This window comes from Bubalus kerabau, chromosome 4, assembly GCF_029407905.1.
Source record: "Bubalus kerabau isolate K-KA32 ecotype Philippines breed swamp buffalo chromosome 4, PCC_UOA_SB_1v2, whole genome shotgun sequence".
Taxonomy (NCBI): domain Eukaryota; kingdom Metazoa; phylum Chordata; class Mammalia; order Artiodactyla; family Bovidae; genus Bubalus; species Bubalus kerabau.
Genome location: NC_073627.1, coordinates 175868536 through 175892004, shown reverse-complemented (window position 1 = coordinate 175892004; position 23469 = coordinate 175868536). Strand labels below are relative to the sequence as shown.

The window sequence follows — 23469 nt, the reverse complement described above, 5'->3', positions numbered from 1 at the left end:
TTGATAGGGTACCACCTACTCTAGAGAGCCTTCCAGGGTCCAGCCTTAATTGACCCCCTCTCCCACCCTCTCCCCGCTTCCACTCATAGTCCTTTAAAAATAGAGACAGTCAAGACTCTCAGACATAGAAAACGAACTTACGGATACCAGGAAAAAAGGATGCAGGGGACGGATAATAAGGGAGTTTGGGATGGACATGCACACACTGCTGTATTTAAAATGGACAACCAATAAGGTCTTACTGTATAGAACAGGGAGCTCTGCTCAATGTTATATGGCAGCCTGGATGGGAGGGGAGTCTGAGGGGAATGGACACAAGTGTATGTATGGCTGAGTTGCTTTGCTGCCCACCTGTAACTATCCATTGTTAACTGTCTCTGGATGGATGGATGGCATGCGTGTTCAGTCATGTCTGACTCTTTGGGACCCCATGGATGGTACCCCACCAGGCTCCCCTGTCTATGGAATTTCCCAGACAAGAATACTGGAGTGGGTTGCCATTTCCTGCTCCAGGGGATCTTTCCAACCAGGGACTGAACCTCTGTCTCCTGCATCTCCTGCATTGGCAGGCAGATTTTTTACCATTGGTGCCACCTGGGAAGATCTCCAATATAAAATAAAACGGTAAACAACAACAACAACAACAACAACACACACACACACACACAGTCAAGACTGGATTTGCATGCTTAGTAAGTACAAATGGACACGTTAAGTTTGCTTTCAAAATGGGCTGGATCTCTGAGATCTCTGTTCAGACAGTCCCTCTAGAAAGGCTGCTTTCCTAAATGCACAGGGAGGTAAAATGCCTTTGCCATAAATAAATAACACAAGCAAGAACACTTCTGAAAAGCCAGTTGCTTTCACGTTCTAGCAACTGCTGTGGAGCCTCAGGTCCAAAATTGCTGCAGGAGCTTTCCTTTCAGAGACTTCAGATTCGAATCCCAGGTCCTCCCTGAGTAACCGAAACTTTGGGCAAATTACCTGCCCTCTGGGAACTTCACTTTGCTCACCTTTAAACGGAATACTCAGAATTGTTGTCAGAAATTTGTTACAGAAAATATCCCTGACACTCACAGCAGGGAACTGAGCTCCTACTGTTATGTAATTGCTCTTAATTGAAATGGAGTCATTGTATTTTTAACAAGAACTTAGTATTTTGGGGAGGGGGAGTCACCTTCATATTATCAGTGATCATTCACACCATGTTCCTACTTCATTTCCTTCTAAAAACCAAGAGGAAAACCCAGTTTAACCCCAGGTCTTGAACAGAAAGAAAACCCACTGTTTTCTGCCTAGAAACTGGCAGTTAGATATCTGTCTTGGCATTGGAGTCCCCCTCTAGCCTGTGTCTGCATGGATCTGCACAGAAGAGGCTCTAGGTCAGAATCTGATTGAAGTGAGAAGTAGGGATGGATGGTTGTTGCTGCCCTGGAGTGAAAAATACAATTTCTGGAAAACAGTGAGTGATTGCAATATTTCAGAAAACATTTATACTTAAAAAAAAAGAGTGGATGTTTATCTGAAATTCAAATGCAACTAATGTCCTGAATTGTTGTTTGCTAAATCTGGCACCCCTAATATTAGGTGGTCGGTCATCCAGCGACATTGAACTGGTGACATTTGAACCAAGAGGCTGTCTGGGGAAAGCTCATTCGTGCTTGGATCAGAGATTGCACAATAGCAATTGTAGCTCTCTCTAGGCAGCAGGATTAATGGATTTGTTTTCTTTTTTTCTTTTCAGTGTTGTCTAAACACCTCATAACAACAATGTATGACTTTTCTAATTAAAAAAAAAAAAAAAAAAGATTTGATGAAGAGTCAGCGAACTGGGTAGGATGTAGCCTATTCTGACCAGGATTGACATTTACCTTCATCTGTCTTCTCTCCTTTGCTTCCTGCAAACCAGGCTCCCAACCACCCCACCCAGTTTAACCAGTCCTTTCTGCTTTGCCTACCCTCTGACCACATGTGTATGTCTGCTTATTTTGTGTCCAGCTCTTTGTGACCCCATGGACTGGAGCCCACCATGCTCCTCTGTCCACGGAATTCTCTAGGCAAGAATACTAGAGTGGGTTGCCATTTTCTACTCCAGGGGATCTTCCTGACCCAGGGATCTAACCTGCATCTCTTGCGTCTCCAGCATTGGCAGGAGTTGGTAACTCAGCTGATAGAATCTTCCTGCAATGTGGGAAACCTCAGTTCAATCCCTGGGTTGGGAAGATCCCCTGGAGAAGGGCATGGCAACCCACTCCAGTATTCCTGCCTGGAGAACCCCATGGACAGAGGAGCCTGGTGGGCTACAGTCCATGGGGTCACAAAGAGTAGGACACGACTGAGTGACTTTACACATACACAACACCACTTGGGAAGCCCATAAATGTTTCTAAGAGAAGTACTTACTCCACAAATCCGCCCCACAGAGAAGGGTGTCACCTGGGCATGACTTCTCACACATGAAGCGAATTCTCTCAACTACTTTATTTTAAACAACAACTGCTTGGGGGAAGATCCATTAGACCAGATCAGGAATTACAGGTGAAGAGTTGGAATAAAGTAGTTGTATTCAAAAAGAATCTGTGGGAAAAGGTGAGGGTGGGATGACTTGAGAGAATAGCATTGAAACATGTATATTATCATATGTGAAACAGATAACCAGTCCAGGTTCGATGCATGAGACAGGGTGTTCGGGGCTGGATGTTCAGGGTGTTCAGGATGACCCAGAGGGATGGGATGGGATGGGGAGAGAGGTGGAAGGCAGGTTCAGGATGGCTGAACACCCATGGCTGATTCATGTCAATGTATGGCAAAACCACTGCAATATTGTAAAGTATTAGCCTCCATTAAAATAAATTAATTAATTTTTAAAAATGAATGATAAAACTCATCCCCACATACTAGGATTAAATGCTTTCATTTTAAAATAAAAAAAATTAAACAAAAAGAATGGAAAAGAGCAATAATTCTAAGTATATTTATCATAATGGGTAATCTGAGAATTTAAACAGGTATGGGTATTACTAAAGTAATACATGAAATACTATAAGTAGATATATGACTGGTTCATTTACATTTCTAAGTAAAGTGTATATATTCAGGCAGATCAAATTACACTTAAAATCTTCCTCAGGAAGGTGGGGGTGATTTTTCTTATATTCAAGAATATGTGGGGTTGAGGGGGAGAGGCTTGCTAGACACTGAACACAACAGACTTTTTCATCTTAGCTGTTACAGTAAATAACAGCTAAGGGACCTCCCTGGTGGCCCCGTGGTTAAGACTCAGTGCTTCTGTTGCAAGGGCACGGGTTCAATCCCTGGTCGGGAAACAAAGATCCCACAAGTCACGTGCTGAAATAAATAAACAGCAGCTAACATGTCTTGAATACTTAGTGTGGCCGGTTCTAAATGCTTGGTCTGTGTTAATGTGTTTTAGACTCAGAGCAACCCTATATCCAGGGTGATATTATTCCCTCTATTTCACAGTTTTTAGAAGTCTGGCTCCAGAGCCTTTATGTGAGAGAGTGGGAAAGAAAAAGAAAGAAAGGAAGAAAAAGAGAAAGAGAGAGAAAGCAAGGAAGATAATTATGGGGAACATCAAACACGTAGGGAAGTAGAAAGACTGGTGCTCTGGATCCCCATATGTCCGCCCCTCAGCCGGAATAACCTCACCTCATAGCTCAGGGCCCAGCTGTCAATCAGGTGGCATCATCGGGCTCATTTCAACCTGCGTTCAGATTCTAGATCCTCCATTTTCTTGCCGTGGGGCAGTGTGCCTGTCCCCCGGCCTCACTGTGCCTCGGTTTCCTGCTCTGTAAAATGGGCGTAAGGAGCACAGTGGTTGCCTCGAGGGATTTAGAATAAGCTAGCCCATGCTTAGTGCCCTGCCCCCACGTGGACACACAGGAGACAGAGCATTATGGGGTCAATGCTCATCTTCTCCACTCTGTCCGAAGCTGCCCAGGGACCATCGTGACTGAATACCACTGATCACTGAGCAATAGGTATTCAGTGAATGTCTGTGAGAAAGTGAAAGCGAACAGTCTTCTGTCTCAGCCCAAAAGCTCCACGGGCTCAGCAGAGAAATTTCCCTGCCCAAGTTAATAGCTAGAACTACTCAAAACTTTACAAAACATAAACCGTCTTTAAAGAGAAATTGTACGCTAATGCAAATGTCAAGGTAGCTCCTGGCTCCTTGTAGCAAAACAAGCTGAACAGTGAATACATTAGATGCCTCAACACCAGGCCTTTGGAGTCTCAGAACTTTCCTTTGATGGGCTGCAGCCTGCAGGATTGTTTCTAGAGAGACCGGGGTTGCTTTGTGCCTGCGAAGGCTAGCAGACAGCTGAGTTCTTCCTAGGCTAACCTCGAGGCCACTGGCACCAAATGGAATTTTCGACCAGGCACAGGAGGCAAAGCACTAGTAAGATGAATGAAAAATGGTCTTTCTGTGAGCAGCTGCCTGAGGCAGAACTGGGTTCATTTCATACCTCTGCCATCTACCAGCCTGGAAAAGGCCACTTCTTTTCCAGGAGACACAGTTTGCTTGTCTGTAAAATAGAGATAGCAATCCTGGGACTCGTTATGAGAATTCACAAAATAATATTACAAGTTTGCTTCTTCTCTCCTGAGCTTTAAACATGCTCACTGCTGTTACCTCTTGTCTTCTTTGGTGGCAGTTGCATTCACCATACATCCACATGTTTCAGGCAAGAAAACAGCTCAGAGAGGTTAAGTGCCCTCCTCAGAGTCACACAGCTTTTCCAGGGAACTTAATTTCAAGGTCTGCATGCCAACAAACCATTATATAACTAAATGCTTGGGTATCAATTATTTAAAGGTGTGGAGTGGGCAGGAAAGCGATGAGTGAAATCTTCAGTCCTGTGTACGGAATGGAGGTGCCTAAGCCAGGGGGATTGAGCTCTCTTGATTATATAATACAGAAACGGAAAGATTTCCTTTAACTACCATGTTGAGCTATTGCTAGCAATTTGAAATGTTTATGTGAGTCGCAGGCAGCCAATCATCTGGGTGGCAGGTGCAGTTAGAAACATGGAATAAGAAGGGAGTTTATTTATAAAGGGCCTGATGAATCCCTAAAATGAACTTGTCAGTCAGCCCAAGAAATGTAACTGTGAAGGAACAGGAAATTAATGATCGTCCCCCCTGGCACAGACAGGATCTCTGATACCAGGACTATGATTTGCTGGCTGTCAGCACATTTCTCTCTCTCTCTAGCTTGGTTGGTAGTTATTTCTGTCAATAGAAACTCAGTTCAATACCTCAGAAATGCTGATCAATAAACTCAGCACTAGCTGGTTGCAGTGAGATTTAGCATTGCCTGGAAAAGAAGGAAGGACTTGGATTCCTTTCTCTTTCTCCCCACTTCCTTTCTTCTCTTGCTCCTTCCCTGCCTCCCTCCCTCTCTTCCTTATGCCTTTCTCTTTTCTGCAAATGTTTATTACAGCAGCTACATCAGGCCCTGCGTTCATCTCTGAGGCTATATGAGTAAATGAGAAGAATGAATGTCGTGAGCAAACATCATACTCGTGTGTCCCATGAGATGCCTCGGCAGAGATGGATCTGGGACCCTGGAGGGTGGATAGGGTGGACAGCAATTCAGCCCAAGTGGCACGGCGGAGGGGGAGCGTCTGGGTTCTGGAAGGTGAAGAGTGAGCTGTGCCCTGGGATGGAAATAGGGGAGCCCACCCGTCAAATGAGAGGAAGGTTATAGGCACATGTGCAGAGCTTCAGTGGTGAGGAATGGCACGCCCCTGCTCCTTCTTGCTTATTTCCACCTTCTCGTTTGTTTCTTCTTTTTTTCCCTTTTGCTGCTCCCTTCTGAAAATCAGCTGCTGGTGAATTTTAACTCTGTCATTTTGGGGGCAAGAAAGATAACAATATGAATACCGTGTTATCCATATACCATAGTATGGTGTAATGTATTATGTATTAGTTCGTATCAAGTGATAATTTATTAAATATCTGCACGGTGCCAGTGAAATCATCAGAAAGTCTCTGAGGACAAGGAATGGTGGCTGTCTCTACCTATGCTGTTATGTCTAGCAGCCTACACATAATAGGAGTGTAATTAATATGTTGATTTTTGAATGTGTCGCATCCTTTGCATATGCCACAGCATAGTAAAAAATAATAATAAATTAAAAGAAAAAACATAACTCTGACAACTCTGTGTAGTTATTTTTTTTTCCTTTTAATTAATTTATTTATTTGTGACTATGCTGTGTGTCCTGTGGGCTCTTACTTGCCTGACCTGGGATCGAACCCACACCCCCTGCATTAGAAAACATGGATTCTTAACCAATGGACCACCAAGGAAGTCCCCCCCTTTATTTATTTATTAAAAAAAATTTTTTTGGCCGCACCATATAGCAGCTTTTAAGTTATAAATCATATCCCCATACTCCTGTTTAACACCCACTCCACTCTTGCCTGGAAAATCCCATGGACAGAGGAGCCTGGTAGGCTGCAGTCCATGGGGTCGCGAAGAGTCGGACACGACTGAGCGACTTCACTTTCACTTTTCACTTTCATGCATTGGAGAAGGAAATGGCACCCCACTCCAGTGTTCTTGCCTGGAGAATCCCAGGGACGGCAGAGCCTGGTAGGCTGCCATCTACGGAGTCGCACAGAGTCAGACACGACTGAAGCGACTTAGCAGCAGCAGAACCTTTGCTGCATATCCATAATTCAACCCCAAACCCCCACTCTCACCTCCACCACCCACTGGCCCTGCTTCTTCCTCTTCTTTTTTTTATTTATTTTTTAATTGGAGGAAAATTGCTTTACAGTGTTGTGTTGGTTTCTGCTGTACAACAGCTCGAATCAGCCATGATTATACATGTATCTCCTCCCTCTTAAGCCTCCCTTCCCACGCCTATCCCACTCCTCCAGGTCATCACAGAGTGTGAGGCTGGACTTCCGGCTTTATGTATAATAGCAGCTTCCCACCGGCTATCTACTTCACACAAGATACTGTATATATGTCAACGCTCCTTTCTCCATCTGTCCCACCCTCCCCTTGCCCCGTCTGTGTCCACCAGTCCATTCCCTACATCTGTGTCTCTATTCTTTCCCTGAAAATAGGTTCATGGCACCATTTCTCTAGGTTCATATATACGAGTTAATATACAGTATTTTTTTTCTCTCTGAGTTACTTCACTTGGTATAGCAGGCTCTAGGTCCATCTGCCTCACTACCACTGACTCAGATAGGTTCTTTTATGGCTGAGTAATATTCCACTGTATACGTGCACCACATTTTCTTTATGCACTCATCTGTTGATGGACGTCTGGGTTGCCCCTCCATCCTGGCTGTCTCGCAGGGCCACCTCCACGGCTGCCTCTGTACCTCTGCTCCCACTGTTTCCTCCCCCTGTGACATGCTTTCCCCAGCCCTGTTCTCTCCAGCACTTTTTCATCCTGCTTCTGTTCAAAGGTCATCTCCTCAAGACTTAGAGGTCCTGTCACTCCCCCTAGGAATCTTTATCTCAACCCCGGCCTTCTTTTCCTTCCTTCGCTTACCACTCTGACTTTATCCTGTGCATTTACGTTTATGCCAGTCTCGCCTGAAACATGGCTGGCTCCCGATAATCCTCTGTTGAATTCATCATGTAAATTTATTTTTATGTATTTCAAAATTTAACCTTTTCAGCAATCTTATGAAATAGACATCACTGTCCCACAGTCAGAGAAAGAATTTAGAACATAATTGACAATAACAGCAACAGCAGTAGTTTCTTGAGAACTTGCTCTAACCCACGTGCTCTACCTCACTCTGCATTCTTTACCCTATTGATTATCTCCATGACTCCACAAGCCTTTTCTAGCATCTTAGTAAACCAGCACACCCCAGCGCTCCCTAGCCCCCTTCTGTTACAGTAACTAACACTTCGGCCATTTAACTCTTTAATCCTTTTTTAACTGTTTGCAGTTTTCTCCCTAGTAGAATATAAATACCATGAGGGAAGGATCTCTTTTTTGTATACACCACGTCTTTGCTACACGTAGACCAATTCCAATATAATAGATACTCATTATATATCTTTACATATTTCTAAAAGAGCAAAGTCTTTCCTCCACCAAAAAAGAAAACACAGTTTGCGGAAGTCAGTTCCTGCATCAGTCTGTGCACTCTCTGCACTTGATTGTTTCACGGTCCATGGGACTCGCCGGTGAGCACGGTCTCCACCTGCTTCCTCCCCCACACTCTTTCTTTTCTCTCCGCTCAGCCCAGCAGGCCAAGCAGTGGCCTTGTCTAGAATAAAACAGGCAGTGCAGGCCCGTGGGCGGTAATTGCATCTTCCCCTGTGCTGTGCATCTCTCTGACAGCATGTCTGTGGCTCCTTGCTGCCTCCGGTTGTATGTCCACCCAGATCCTTAAGAAGTAGAGACAAGAGGATAAACCCAGGAAAGAGAAGCCCACAGCTCCCCCATTATCCATGAAGAGTACCACCCAGAGCCTTCCCATTCTTTTGACATAAAGAACCCATTTTCCTGCATATGTCTAAACTGCCAGTACATGATAGTAGACATTCAACAGATATTTGCTGAGTGAATGGATGAATGAGGGAATATGCTGCCAGATGAATAAGCAAATTATCCTGAGGCTCAGGGAAATGAAAGTGACTGTCCAAGTTCTCTCACGTGAGCAGCAGAGCAGAGGACTGGAACTTCCTCTCCTGTGCTCCAGGCTCAGGAGTTTCCTCTGTGCATCATGGCCTCCTAGGTCCCCAAGCTCAGGCCCTGGGCAGATAAAGTCTGCCTGGCTGACTGTGAGATTCACTTTACAAGTAACTCTATTAGCACGGGCCTCAAGGTACTTTCTCTGCTTGTCCTCCTCCCCTCCTCCTTGCTCTGTGCTCTTCCAGATGGAGACGGGCCATGATGGAGACCTCTTCTCCCTTCCCTCTGCCCACTGCTGGTCTCTCTCAAAAGGTGCAAGACAGACAACCCTCCTGGTCACCATTGTCTACAACTCAGTATCCTCTTTCAGCACCCTTCTCCAAAACCCCTGAATCTTCATCTGAATCTTCTGTTGGCAGAACTCGAGACGCACTCAATCAAACCTAGAAGTTCTGAACTTAAGTGTTCCTTAACTATTTAGAGATACAGCTCTATTTACATCATCCCCCCGTCCAGAAACTAGAAAGGCAGGCCATTGCTTGTCACAACAGTGAGTAAACCCAACTAGACCGGCCATATCAGGGCACCTTGAAGAACTTCCAAATGTGCATGATTGTGGGTAGTTTGTAAGCAGTGGATTTCCACATCCTCAAGCTTCGTGTGCCTGAGATTCAGATTCCTTGGTGTGAGCCTCTGCTTGGCTGGGTTATCAGTTCCTTCACTCACCTGTAGGCCAGAGGAATGCAAAGCACTTTGACGGATAAGTCTACAGGCTCTCTCCACGGTGTATGTGTGTATGGGGAGAGTGATGTGTATTCCTCAAAGCTAAGGGAGTGCGGAAGGGCACACAGTTATTGTACAATCACATCTAAGGGCTGTCCCGCATCACCCCTGCCAGCACATATCCCAACCAGTGAAGTGGCAGTCCTTCATTGAAGTCTTTTATTTTTTTTTCTGTCATATGTGCATGTGCATTTGTTTATATGTGATGTTTTCTTGATTTGGGGGAAACTAATGTTAGAAAGTGTTCCCATACACTAACTATAAACTAGAAATTATAGTTTTACCTTTTCCCCTTATATCTTATTGTATGAATGGATCAAACTGTCACTGTTGGATATTTTGATCATTCTCACTTTTAACCCCATTATTGATGACACTATGATGAACATTTTTGAACATCTTTCTTACCTGGGTGTTCTTTTTTCCTTTACAATGCACTACGATAATCACTAAGTCAAGCTGTGTGAACACTTCAGAAGTTTTGATAGATTTTGCCAAATTGCCTTCCATAAATGTTGGCCTGCAATGCAGGAGACCTGGGTTCGATCCCTGGGTCGGGAAGATCCCCTGGAGAAGGAAATGGCAACCCATGCCAGTATTCTTGCCTGGAGAATCCCATGGACGGAGGAGCCTGGTGGGCAGCAGTCTATGGGGTCACAAAGAGTTGGACACGACTGAGCGACTTCACTTCACTTCACTTCAAAGCAACACAAGTAGAATAGGGAGAGAATCATTTCACTTTGCCCTTGCCAGCACTGAGGATTACCATTTGACAAAAATAGCTGCCAATTTGACTGGGGAGAAGGCAATGGCACCCCACTCCAGTACTCTTGCCTGGAAAATCCCATGGGCGGAGGAGCCTGGTAGGTTGCAGTCCATGGGGTTGCTAGGAGTCGGACACGACTGAGCGACTTCACTTTCACTTTTCCCTTTCATGCATTGGAGAAGGAAATGGCAACCCACTCCAGTGTTCTTGCCTGGAGAATCCCAGGGACAGGGGAGCCTGGTGGGCTACTGTCTATGGGGTCGCACAGAGTCGGACACAACTGAAGCGAACCACTACCTTCTTGTCAAGCAAATGTAAGTTAAGACATAGGTGATCTTCAGGAGAATTGTTGCTCTTTAGTCTCTAAGTCGTATGACTCTTTGTGACCCCATGGACTGTAGCACGCCAGCCTCCTTTGTCCTCCACTAACTCCTGGAGTTTGCTCAAACTCATATCCATGTCAGATTCATTCGGAAGAATAGTTGGCATTTAAAGTTTTCATTTCTTCAACCCCATTTTCTTTGAAACCAATTGCAATTTAACCTTGTGACTTGTGGTGCAAGTTCAATTCTAATGACCTATTTTCAGGCCATTTTTTCTCTTCCTCTTCCTCTTCTCCCCCCCTCCCTTTCTTTTTCCAGTTCTCACTTATTTTTTAAATAAAAGGTCTATTTATTTTTTGAGTAAGTATATACATGCGCACAATTCAAAATTCCAAAAATAAGAAAAGGTGTAAGTCTCTCTTCATCTACACACCCAACTTCCATACACTCCTCTCATCCCAAACTGACTTCCCCTTCTGGCTTCTCCTCCCCTTCCAACTTCCCATAGACCTTTTTGCCCTGTCGTCTCGGTTCTTCAAGATTGCTATCTTTTTGGAGGGCAGTAGAACATGACTCGGAGAACGGCACCCCACTCCAGTACTCTTGCCTGGCAAATCCCATGGATGGAAGAGCCTGGTGGGCTGCAGTCCGTGGGGTTGCTAAGAGTTGGACACGACTGAGCGACTTCACTTTCACTTTTCCCTTTCATGCATTGGAGAAGGAAATGGCAACCCACTCCAGTGTTCTTGCCTGGAGAATCCCAGGGATGGGGAGCCCGGTGGGCTGCCATCTATGGGGTCTCACAGAGTCAGACACGACTGAAGCGACTTAGCAGCAGCAGCAGCAGAACATGACTTGGGGACTTCCCAGGTGGCTCAGTGGTTAAAAAATCGGCCTGCCAATGCAAGAGACACAGATTCAATCCCTGGATTGAGAAGATCCTCTGGAGGAGGAAATGGCAGCCCACTCCAGTGTTCTTGCCTGGAAAATCCCATGGACAGAGCAGTCTGGCGGGCTACAGTCCATGGGTTGCAAAAGAATCGAATATGACTTAGCAACTAACAACAATAATAACAGACCATGACTGCGTCTTATCTATACTTCTGACTGTTCAAATCACAGGAGAGAGTATAGCCCGTGCTCACCAAGTATCTTTGTAATGGAGGGTAGATGAAATGGATGGACGGACGGATGGATGGGTGAACAGATAGATGGTTGCTTGTTTTATTGATCCTAAAGACATTAGAAATCGTCATTTCAGGCTTTGCATAGCTAACAGTCTTGTAATTACGGATGATCAGCAGGCAATTACCTAGTGATTTCCACCACATAAAAACCCCATTCATTAAACGGTGCCACAGATAACCTTGATGCTTCAAAGTAGCAATAGTTCTTTCCAGTAACTGAATTAACTAGTGTTTAATTACCATCACTCACTATCCACTACTATATTTTTTGATAAGTAGCCGATAGACTGGACACAGGCTTTTGTTACCTGGAATTTACATTTCATAAAGTCATTGTTTGTAGGCTGGTGGAAGTGCGTTGCGTTCTACAGAAGCTGAAGTCTCTTGAAAAATGGGATTTTCTTCTAACCTTCTAACCACCATGCCAGGGACAGCAGGCCCCCTGGTGCTAAGAAAGACGGTAAGAGGGACTTCACAGTAGCTGGACTCACGTTGGTGCTGGGAAGCCTGCGGTGCTGTAGGTGGTTTATCTCATTTTGTTTTCATCTCTGTCCTGAGAGGGAGGTGCTATCATCTCCATCTGATCAGTAAGGAAGACGAGCTCAGGGAGGCCAGCTGATTCTCTTGAGGTCACACAACGAAGCTTCCAGGCAGAGCTGGGACTCCAGCTCAGTTTTCTCACTGGCATCCCGAGTTCTTTCTGATGCTCAAATTGTTCTCTTTCCACATTCCTTTTGTTCCTTTGTCCCAGCAATGCTCAGAATGTCATCTCCCCCCTGCAGCTATGTTATAAGATAGATTTCCCTACATTATGGGATAGAATTGCATTCTCCAGGCTTCCTTTCCCTTGATGGGCATATGGTCTCCTCCACTGCCCGCACACATTACCCTGGATACAAACTCTTCCACCTCCAGCCACACTCAAGGCTCAGCTCAAAACCTCTCTCCTCCAGGAAGCCCTCCCTGAACCCTACAAGCCATGGATACTGCCCAGAAATGGAGGGATCTGATTTTAAGCAGGGCCTTCTGTCTCACAGGAGCTGTTAAATGAAAACAGCAAAGCGAGGGCCACTGTGATGGTCCAGTAAGGTGGTGTGTGTGACATCAGCCTGTGAATGCTACAGCGCTACCTACAGGCAAGGAACCGTTAGAACAGCAACCCTGTGCTTGCTGATGCTGATTTGGCAGTTCTGCCGTGAGTTCTTTCCCAGTGTGTTTGTAGGGGCTCTCCACGGAAATGAGAGGTCTTTGAAGACAAGGGTCGTCTCTCCCAGCTCCACCAGCCAGGTGGTACACAGTGGGGCTCAGCCATGTGGCCTGGGGGAGGGATGAGGGCAGGGCAGGGGTGGGCCCTGCTGAGCTGTGGGCGGGAGACCTGTGCCTCCTGGACTTCTCCTGGGAAACCTTCCAGCCCTGGTTCTTAGGTGGCAGGAGCCCCTCCACCAGCCTAGAGAATCAGGAAACATCCCCCCAGCTCTGCTGAAACACAGGGCACCTGGGAGCCCCCAGCCCTCTTCCTCAGGGTGCTCGAGTGACTTCTGAAGGAGCGTTAAGTCCAGCCCTCTCTTCACAGAGGGGGAAACTGAGACCCAAAGAGTGGAAGGAGCTTTCCATGATCAGAGTCAGAATGCAACAGAACCAACTGGGAATCTAAGTCTCCAGATTCTTAGTGTGTGTGTGTTTATTATTACTATTATTTTTGCTTTTTTTAATTTGAAAATTTATTTTTATACAATTTTAAAAGGTTACTTTCCATTTACAGTTATTACAAAATGTTGGCTGTATTCCCCATGTTGTATAATATGCCCTTGGGCCTATCTGACCCCCAGTAGTCTGTGCCTCCCACTCCCCCAACACTGTATTATCCCCACTGCTACTAGTAACCACGTGTGTGTTCTCTGTATCTGTGGGTTTGTCTCTTCTTCTGTATGATTGTCACTTATATGTGGATTCTAAAAGGTACAATGAGCTGCTGCTGCTAAGTCGCTTCAGTCGTGTCCGACTCTGTGCGACCCCATAGACGGCAGCCCACCAGGCTTCCCCATCCCTGGGATTCTCCAGGCAAGAACACTGGAGTGGGTTGCCATTTCCTCCTCCAATGCACGAAAGTGAAAGTGAAGGTGAAGTCCAGTGCTTTTTCACCTCTTGGCCACTGTAGTCAGGAAGCTTTAAGGGACTTGCTAGGATTGTCTAGTTCTCAGGGTGCCCCTGTGATCTCATATTTCCCAAAGGGCTGAGCCCATTCACTTACTGGGACTTTAATAAGTTCCTCCCTGTCTTTGTCATGCCACATGGAACCACCATATCCAGAGGCCCAGAGGGCACAGAGCTGTGACCATCTATGGTCAGGAGGCGATCAAGGCATGAGGGCTCATCCTGGAAGCCACCTAGGACAGGTGTGCCAAGGAATATAAGGGCTGGAGGCTGCTCTTGTGAACGTGAGGTCTGGGGACACCACGACCTTTTCAGTGGCTCGGGATTACGAGGAATCTTTCTGTTTTAGTGATTAACACCGGTATCAAAGTATGATTGATGTGAAAACAAAAACAAAAACACCTCTTTAATGTATACAACTTGATGAGTTTCCACATATAGATATACTCAAGAAACCATCACTCCATTAAAGATAATAAACATATCCATCACCTCCAAAAATTTCCTCCTGACCTTTGGTTGGTTTGTTGGTTGACCAGTTTGTAGTAAGCATACTTTAACCAGAGGTCTGCCATCCTTTTTAAAATGTTTATTTTCTTGGCTGTGCTGGGTCTTAGTTGTGGCAGGATCTTTAATCTCCATTGTGGTTTATGGGATCTAGTTCCCTGACCAGGGATTAAACCTGGGTCCTCTGCATTGGAAGTACAGAATCTTAGCCACTGGACCACCAGGGAAGTCCCAGAGATCTACCTTGTTAACAAATGTCTTAATTGCACAGCTGCTTCTTGTTAATGACAGGTGCTGTGTAGTACAATGGATCTCTAGAACTTAGTCATGTGGCATAACTGAAAATTTATACCCATGGAACAACAGCACATATCATGGGGTCTTAGCGGGCAGAGGGTTTCTCATTGGTCTTCATTTCTGTCTTCTCATTTCCTCCCCAAACTGTGTTACTTTAATCTCACAAGAGGAGCCATCAAGAAGATGGGGCCTTCAGCTCTCTTGAAAACTCAGATTCATTTAAGGAACAATTTACCAGGAAATTGGCTCAACGACATTCATTCTCTCATTAATTCCTCAGTGAGTTTGCTCATGTTGGTTTATACATCTATCCATTTATTTAAATATTCAGTAAGTATGTGTCAGTTCAGTTCAGTCGCTCAGTCATGTCTGACTCTTTGCAACCCCATGGACTGCAGCCTGCCCGGCTTCCCTGTCCATCACCAACTCCCTGAGCTTACTCAAACTCATGTCCATTGGGTCAGTGATGCCATCCAACCATCTCATCCTCTGTCGTCCCCCTCTCCTCCTGCCTTCAATCTTTCCCAGCATCAGGATCTTTTCAAATGAGTCAGTTCTTCGCATCAGGTGGCCAAAGTATTGGAGTTTCAGCTTCAGCATCAGTCCTTCCAATGAATATTCAGGACTTATTCAGTATGTGTCACCCTCTATTAAATGCCATTGTATTAGGCATGGAGCTACAGAGATCCCTGCCTTTAGAAACTCACAGTCTAGTGGGAAACATAAAACTTGGCTCTTCTCCTCCCTTCCCCTCTCTCCTCAATCTCTCCTTTCCTTCCTCCTACTTTTTCTGCTCAAACATCCACCGTATCCTTCTCAAAGCAAGTCCTGGGCTTTCTACTGTGTCACTCTCAAAGAAGATGGGCCATAGACACTTAGCTCATGGAATGAGTTGAAGTTGAATCTCTGTACCCCTGTTAATCTCGGTTTCTGTACAATAGATTTGCACAGCCTTCTCTTGCAGAATTGCTATGAATACTACATGAGATAGGCTTCCCTGGCAATTCAGACGGTAAAGAATCTGCCTGCAATGCAGGAGACCCAGGTTTGATCTCTGAGTCAGGAGGATCCCCTGGAAAAGGGCGTGGCAACCCACTCCAGTGTTCTTGCCTGGAGGATTCCACGGACACAGGAGCCTGGTGGGTTATAGACCATGCAGTCGCAAAGAGTTAGACATGACTGAGCAGTTAACACATACTTGCATGAGATAATGCAGGTAGAGAATTCAGTGTCTTGGTTATCACTCTATGATTAGTAAAAATGACACATACTCAGTATTCAGTGAGGCCGTGGAGAATGTGCTTAATTTGGTTTGGATGAAAGAGAAAAGAATCTTCAAAGACAATTGTCCGCAGAGTGTCTAACCTGCCCTGGCTAAGGAGAAGTTCTTGAGGTTGGGAAAGAAAGTTGCTGCCTGCCCCTATTCCTCCAAACACTTTCCAGAAGCTTCTCCCCATATCAAAGCAATAAGTTGGTGAGTCTTAGGCTCTAAGATCCACTACAGCTACTGGCTGGGTCCTTGGAAGGGAGGCAGGGGCTCATTCACTCCCACCCCTGAGCTGGCCCAAGGAACCACGTGCCAACTTGTGGCAGAGGCTCAGCCAGCAGCCAGAAGCAGAGGCCCTGGCACTGTGGGCTTGGGGCAGGTAGGAGAGAAGCCCCAGAGCCCAGCTCAGCCTGGCTGCTGGTTGGCAGCTGTCTGCAGAGCAGGCTGGAGTCACTGTTATCTCCCCATACTCCCTGTGTTCAGCATCACCCAGGGAGCCCTGCAGACTGGTGGCTGGAACTGCCAGGATCAGAGGAGGAGATGGAATGTACAAGGCAAGGAAAAGGGGTGAGGATTGGGGAAACAACACCCCCAATCACCAAAGGCCTGTTCCTAAAGCATTTTGTTCCCTGATTCCGACTTGGGTGGAATTTCAGGGAGCACAGTGTTAGTGAGTGACATTGGTGCCACGCTGTGGGGAGAATATGCACTTTGGAGCACAGTTCGAGTCCTAGTTGTCTCATCTTTCGAATGGGGTCGTAAGACCTGCCTTATGGGATTAAATTTGAGATGGTCTATAATATACACATGGGCTTCCCCGGTGGCTCAGTAGTAAAGAATCCGCCTGCCAATGCAGGAGATTCAGGTTCAATCCCTAGGTGGGAATGATACCTTGGAGAAGGAAATGGCAACCCACTCCAGTATTCTTGCCTGGGAAATTCCATGGACAGAGGAGCATGGTGGGGTACCATCCAGTTCAGTTCAGTCACTCAGTCATGTCCGACTCTTTGCGACTCCATGAACCACAGCACACCAGGCCTCCCTGACTATCACCAACTCCAGGAGTTTACCCAAACTCATGTCCATTGAGTCGGTGATGCCATCCAGCCATCTCATCCTCTGTCGTCCCCTTTTCCTCCCACCTTCAATCTTTCCCAGCATCAGGGTCTTTTCAAATAAGTCAGCTCCTCTCATTAGGAGGCCAAAGTATTGACGTTTCAGCTTCAACCATCAGTCCTTCCAATGAACACTCAGGACTCATCTCCCCTAGTATAGACTGGTTGGATCTCCTTGTAGTCCAAGGGACTTTCAAAAGTGTTCTCCAATAGCACAGTTCAAAAGCATCAATTCTTTGGTGCTCAGCTTTCTTTATAGTCCAGCTTTCACATCCATACATGACTATTGGAAAAACCATAGCCTTGTCTAGATGGACCTTTGTTGGCAAAGTAATGGCTACAGTTCATGGGGTCCCCAAAGTGTCAGACACAAATTAGCGACGGCATACACACAGCAGAGCCTGCTGAGCGCTGACTCCTCTTGTCCTACCCACCCCTCACCTTTACCAGTGGGCTTGCTGCCTATTTCCCCAAAGCTTCTCTCTTGCATATTTTAGCTGCTCTGATTATTCTGTCCTCTGACACCTGTCTGCCTTCTCATTTCTTCTGCCTTTCCTCCCCCTCACCCTCATCCTTGTCTCTCCCTCTTCCTTCAAGAGTCAGCATATTGCTGCCTCCTCCAAGAATCCTTCCCCTACCAGCCCAGGAAGAATTCATTGCTTGAATCCCCTCTTGGGGATCTCATGCAGTTTTATGCATCTGTATTGTAGGCATTCACTCAGCTTTATAAATCGTGTTGCCTTTGGCCGCAGCTATGAACTTCTTGAGGGCAGGGCTTTATCTGGGCCCCTCTGAGTGCTGACTATCTAGCAGATGGCCTGGTACCTAGTAGGTGCTCAGGGATGGGACCATGCACCCTGCTACGGTGCTCTCAGCAGCTCTAAGTGTGAGTGACTGCAAAAGCCTTGTCTCACCCGGGGAAGTATAGAAGCGGGGTGTTGAGGGGTAGTGCTTGCATCTCTGCGCAGAGTGTATTGCCCCGTTCATTTCACACAGTCTCCCAGGCACTGAGGGAACATTGTTGTCGTTGGTCAGTCGCTAAGTCATGTCCAGCTCTTTGCAATCCCATGGACTGTATCATGCCAGGCTTCTTTGTCTTTCACTATCTCCCAGAGTTTGCTCAAACTCATGTCCATTGAGTTGATGATGTCATCCAACCATCTTGTCCTCTGTTACCCAACATCATGATGATGCATTTACAGAGAAGAAAACCGAAGTTCAGAGAGGGAGGTTTGTGGGGGGTTGGTGAGCACATACCCTTAAGAGTTTAAAATTTTTTCCTTTTCTAAAACCAGCGTCTGTCCACCTCTCCCCACACCACATATGCCCCTCCAGGAAGGGATGATTTTGGTGTGATCACAGCTGAATCTTAATTTCCTGTCTCTTCTTATCTGCACCCAAGCTTTTGGTTATATTCACAGACGGACAGATACTCAGAGAAGCTTTCTCTCTCAAAGTCCAGACTGAGGCTCTCAACCCGGAGTCTTTGCTGGTTTGAAATTCCCTAATAATACATTTTCACTCTCACCGACTTCTTACTGAAATTTGGCATTTCCTTCTATTGCAGACTTGGGTGTGTTAATAGCACCTGTGACTTTTTTGCCAATAGAAATCACGTAGTTTTATATCATCCTTCGTTTGTTGTTTCATTTGTTCCAAATGTCGTAAAATATAGTTATTCTCTTCACTGCTTCCCATTTGCAGTTGTTATTACATCTTTTACTAGATCTTTTTATTTAATGTGTCAATAAAGAAGCGTATATATTATTATATGCCTGTTAGCTTTTTTAAAAAGTGTTGTGATAAATGGCTTCTTATGTTATGCTTTTTGCATTTGATCTTATGCGTTTAAAAACATTATTCGAAGATGGCCCATATGCTTCTCTAGACTGACAAAAGACTTATAGGTTGGGTTAAGAACGCTAGTTTTCCCAGCTTGAGTAACTTTCAGGGTTTCAGCCTGAAAAGCAGGCTTTTGTTAGTGAGAATTGCAAAAATAAAGTGAGTGTATCTGTGAAGTGGTTTAGCTACATTTACGTCCATTCATTCGCTCGTTCATTCATCTGTCCAATAAAAATCAGGGTGGGCATCTGTACCGTGTTGCAGGCACTGGACTGCAGGGAGCATGACTGAGACCCTCCCTTCGTGGCGCTTCTGTTCCCTCCTGCCATCCTCATATAACCCAAGAGTTAGGGGTTGTTATCCGTGATCTGTTCATGGGGAAACTGAGGCTCGGAGAGGAGGTGCTGTTTCTCAGCTGATAAGTGGCAGGATCTGGGCGTCAGCCCAGGGCTTCTTCCCGGTAGCACAGTTACAATTATTTCTAATTTCCATGCTGGCTGTATAAGTCCCTTAATTTCCTTTGATACAAAACAAGGGAAATACTGGCTACATCCACACAGTGGAAACCATAGCTATTCTCTCACCTCCCTCCCCCATCCTTACATTTCCACCCTCTCCTTGGAAGGTCACATAAGGTTACCAGAAATGTGAGCTGGAGTGACCCTTAGTGCTCATCCTATCATTGTATAAATGTGAAGCAGAGCCCCAGAGAGGGTAGAAGGTAGCTTGGGGGCACACAGCAGTACAAGGCTGAGCTAGACCCACAGCCCGTTTATTCTCTAATGGGAGGCTTTCCCCGGCCCCTCTCAGGCAAGCCCCTCTTCCATCTCTGGTCACCAGAATCCCGTCCCCACCCCCCGCCCCCCGCACCGCCCCATCTCCAGGCAACAGGGTTTCAGGAGAACACAGCTCCCTGCCTCCTCTGGAGCCCACCTCAGTGAGCTTCCCTCTGAGATCGAGCTTCAGCATTGTCACTGAACCTTTTTGGTTTCTTTTGAATATAATGACGGCATTTGCAAGGGGTGGGAGAATGGGAGTGAGGCTGAATGAGGAGGAGGCTTTCTAAGACTGAGCGGGTCAGCTCAAGTACAGGGAGGAGGTGCTGGCTTTTTGGCAAAGAAGGATCGCCTCAGAGATCAGATGGATTCTGAAGTCAGTGTGTGTGTTGGAGGGGGGTGGGCTGGGGGAATCACACATTATCCTGGATCCCTGGGGGAAAGCCCAGGGATGACAGAATTTCTCCAGGCTGCTGGCTGCTGTCGCTTCAGGGGCAGACACTCTCCAGGGACATCTGCTTCCCCAGACACCCAACTCCCACCCCCAACTCCCTGGGTTAAATGAACCCGTCTGCTGTATGGTCTCATAGTATCCTATATATTTTTTTGCATCTATTGTAATTTTTAATTATGATATAGACACAGATATGAATGTAGTTATAGATATAGTTGGATCTCCCTGGTGGCTCAGACAGCAAAGAATCTGCCTACAGTGCAGGAGACCCGAGTTTAATCCCTGGATCGGGAAGATCCCCTGGAGAAGAGAATGGCTACCCATTCCAGTATTCTTGCCTGGAGAATTCTTCCCTGGAGAATTCCATGGACAGAGGAGCCTGGTGGGCTACAGTCCATGGAGTTGCTACTTCTGCTTCATTGACTACGTGAAAGCCTTTGACTTTGTAAATCATAATAAACTGTGGAAAATTCTAAAAGAGATGGGAATACCAGACCACCTGACCTGAATCTTGAAAAATCTGTATGTAGGTCAAGAAGCAACAGTTAGAACTGGACATGGAACAACGGACTGACTAAAAATTGGGAAAGGAGTATGACGAGGCTGTGGGCTTCTCTTGTGGCTCAGATGGTAAAGAAACTGACTACGATTGCGGGATACCTGGGTTGGGAAGATCCCCTGGAGGAGGGCATGCCAACCCACTCCAGTATTCTTGCCTGTAGAATCCCCAGGGACAGAGGAGCCTGACAGGCTACAGTCCATGGGGTCACAAAGAGTCAGACATGACTGAGCTCACATGACAAGGCTATATATTGTCACCTTGTTTATTTAACCTATATGCAGAGTACATCATGTGAAATGCTGGGCTGGACAAATCATAAGTTGGAATCAAGATTGTTGGGAGAAATATCAACAACTTCAGATATGCAGATGATACCACTCCAATGGCAGAAAGTGAGGAGTGCATCTTGATGAAGGTGAAACAGGAGAGTGGAAAATCTGGCTTAAAACTCAACATTCAAAAAACTAAGATCATTGAATCCAATCCTATCACTTCATGGCAAATAGATGGGGAAACAGTGGAAACAGTGACAGACTTTATTTTCTTGGGCTCCAAAATCACTGAGGACGGTGACTGCAGCCATAAAATTTAATGACTCTTGCTCCTTGAGGGAAAAACTATGACAAACCTAGTTCAGTTCAGTTCAGTCTCTCAGTTGTGTCCGACTCTTTGCGACCCCATGAATCGCAGCACACCAGGCCTCCCTGTCCATCACCAACTCCCGGGGTTCACCCAAACTCATGTGCATCGAGTCAGTGATGCCATCCAGCCATCTCATCCTCTGTCGTCCCCTTCTCCTCCTGCCCCCAATCCCTCCCAGTATCAGGGTCTTTTCCAATGAGTCAACTCTTTGCATGAGGTGGCCAAAGTATTGGAGTTTTAGCCTCAGCCTCAGTCCTTCCAATGAACACCCAGGACTGGTCTCCTTTAGGATGGACTGGTTGGATCTCCTTGCAGTCCAAGGGACTCTCAAGAGTCTTCTCCAACACCACAGTTCAAAGGCATCAATTCTTTGGCGCTCAGCCTTCTTCACAGTCCAATTCTCACATCCATACATGACCACTGGAAAAACCATAGCCTTGACTAGACGGACCTCTGTTGGCAAAGTAATATCTCTGCTTTTGAATATGCTATCTAGGTTGGTCATAACTTTCTTCCAAGGAGTAAGTGTCTTTTCATTTCATGGCTGCAATCACCATCTGCAGTGATTTTGGAGCCCAGAAAAATAAAGTCAGCTACTGTTTCCACTGTTTCCCCATCTATTTGCCATGAAGTAATGGGACCAGCTGCCATGATCTTTGTTTTCTGAATGTTGAGCTTTAAGCCAACTTTTTCACTCTCCTCTTTCACTTTCATCAAGAGGCTCTTTAGTTCCTCTTCACTTTCTGCCATAAGGGTGGTGTCATCTGCATATCTGAGGTTCTTGATATTTCTCCTGGCAATCTTGATTCCAGCTTGTGCTTCTTCCAGCCCAGCATTTCTCATGATGTACTCTGCATATAAGTTAAAAAAGCAGGGTGACAATATACAGCCTTGATGTACTCCTTTTCCTATTTGGAACCAGTCCTTTGTTCCATGTCCAGTTCTAAGTGTTGCTTCCTGACCTGCATACAGATTTCTCAAGAGGCAGGTCAGGTGGTCTAGTATTCCCATCTCTTTCAGGATTTTCCAAATAGACAACCTAGACAGCATATTAAAAAGTGAAGACATCATTTTGCTGGCAAAGGTCTGTATAGTCAAGCTATGATTTTTCTAGCAGTCACGTATGGATTTGAGAATTGTACCATAAAGAAAGCTGAGCACCAAAGAATTGACACTTTTGAATCGCAATGCTGGAGAAGACTCTTCATAGTCCCTTGGACTTCAAGAAAATTAAACCAGTGAATCCCAAAGGAAATCAACCCTGAATATTCATTGGAAAGACTGATGCTGAAGCTGAAGCTATAATACTTGGATCCCCTGATGCAAAGAGCCAACTCATTGGAAAAGACCCTGATGCTTTTCCTGATGGGAAAGATTGAAGGCAAAAGGAGAAGAGGGTGGCAGAGTATGAGATGTTTAGTCAGCATCACTGACTGAATGGACATGAATTTGAGCAAACTCCAGGAGATAGTGAAGAACAGGGAGGCCTGGTGTGCTTCTGTCCATGGTGTCACAAAGAGTTGGACACGACTTAGCAACTGAACAACAATAGAAATAGCGATATACAGGTACAGAGACAGGGACTTGCAGTCTATTAACTGAGCTATAAGTTCTAGGAGAGCAAAGCCTCTCTGTTTTGATATTTTCTGAAGGCCTACCCTCCAACCCCTGTGGTGGTAAGTGCTGGGTAAACATCTTTGAAATGAACAAATGCATTGCCAAGATACAGCAGCCCCTTCTCAAGGCGCCTGTTTGAGCCTGACTGTGGTGAGGGGCTTCTGTATCTTCTGTCTCATTAGTCCTGACCATGTCCCTGTAAGCTGAATTTCATTGTCCCCATTTCACAGATGGGCAATGGATATTCACAATCATTTTCTCTTTGTCCCCCAAACCATACAGATGATGGGCGGCCTCGTCCATCTCTTTTTCTCTTCCTCCTCCCCCTCGCTTTTTAGTGAACAGCCATTGTCGTGACTGTCACCACGATAAAACAGCCCTTCCCAGGAAGCCTGACTCCTCCACCGCCATCCCAGAAAGTGGCCATCCCCGCTCACGTTGCGTGCCTGCCGTGGCCAGCAGGAGCAAGCCCTCAAGAGACAGCGTTCCCATTGCTCAAAGGCTCTGACTTTCAAAAAACCCAATCTGCTTCCCT

At 45.9% G+C, this 23469-nt stretch overlaps 1 protein-coding gene and 1 non-coding gene across 2 annotated transcripts in view; one reads left to right on the top strand and one right to left on the bottom strand.

The window, feature by feature from the left end:
- The window catches only part of ASTN2 (astrotactin 2), a 1029079-nt gene that overhangs the window by 574288 nt on the left and 431322 nt on the right, over positions 1-23469 (top strand). The gene's annotated exons all lie outside the window — the stretch shown is intronic.
- On the bottom strand, positions 14517-14589 carry TRNAG-UCC (transfer RNA glycine (anticodon UCC)). Its single transcript has one exon. It is a non-coding gene; the product is annotated as a tRNA-Gly (tRNA).